Raw genomic sequence first — 1227 nt, forward strand, 5'->3', positions numbered from 1 at the left:
TAATTTAAGTACTCTTTGTGGTAAAGCTCGATTCTATCTTGTTCAGCATCATCAGAGGATTGAAAACCCTCTATCATCATTCATTTATTCATCTTGTGCATCATTTAATTTTAAAATTAGGGTTTATGTGTTCTTCGTGTTCATAATGAAATTCGTTAGTTACACTTAGAATAAATGAATTCTGAGCCCATAATCATGTTCCTTGTCCAAAAACGAGTGAGATTGATGTTTACATCATGCCATTTAGTTGAGAAACCAGAGAGTTAGGAATTTGAAAATCTGAAGCTCGAGGAAGAAGATGAACATGGCGCGCATAAAATTTGAATTTCCTGGCTTATCTGAAAATATAATATATTGAGGGTATATAGTTAACAAGCTGCGCGCGCAGCTCAGTTGGTTAAGTTTTGAAATGTGATCATGAAGGGCGTGGGTTCGAACCTCTCTAGGGCCAAACCAATTTTTTAGCATCCATTTTCATTCTTTTTTTATACAAACTTCACACAATTAATAAACTTATCAAATTAAATCATTTTCACTTCATTTTTCACACACTTGCTATTTAATATACCTACTTTGTGAATAATCAAAAAAATCATAAAAATATTATTTATTTCATGTATTTTAATTAGGTTTAAAATAGTATGTTTTAAATGTTTTCTTAAATACTTTAAAATATATATATTCATTTTGTTTAAACCTAATTACTTTGTGAAGAATTTTATGATAAAACCCTAATTATTTAGGTCTTAATTGGGTATAGATTTCATCTTTGCCTTAATTAAGTTGACTTTTGTCAATATTCAAAATTGTTTTCAATCTCTGATTAAACGGATGATTAGGGTTTTCAAACAACAAAACCTTGCATCATTCCAAATCATTTTTTTCAAATTGCTTTCACACCAGTACTGTAAAGTACTGGGCCTCTAATAGAGTGTAAGTCCCAAAAACCTTCTCTTCTTAGCTTGTTTTCAAAACTGTATTTTCAAAATCTTCTTTCTGTTTTCAAAACATTCTTCTGGTATTTGAAGGGCATTATTCCCGGTGAAACTCTTCAGATACCTATGTGACCTTTGTCCATCTTCACTTCTTCTGTTTTCAAAAACCATTAACTGTTTATCATATATATATTCAACTGTTATCAACAAAACAACAAAAATTGCTGTTGAGGCTCTGTACATACTTCTCCAAAGGCCTCCACTCCATCCAGGTTAGGCTTTACAAGCTTTC

This window comes from Vicia villosa, linkage group LG7 (assembly GCF_029867415.1).
Source record: "Vicia villosa cultivar HV-30 ecotype Madison, WI linkage group LG7, Vvil1.0, whole genome shotgun sequence".
Classification (NCBI taxonomy): Eukaryota; Viridiplantae; Streptophyta; class Magnoliopsida; order Fabales; family Fabaceae; genus Vicia; species Vicia villosa.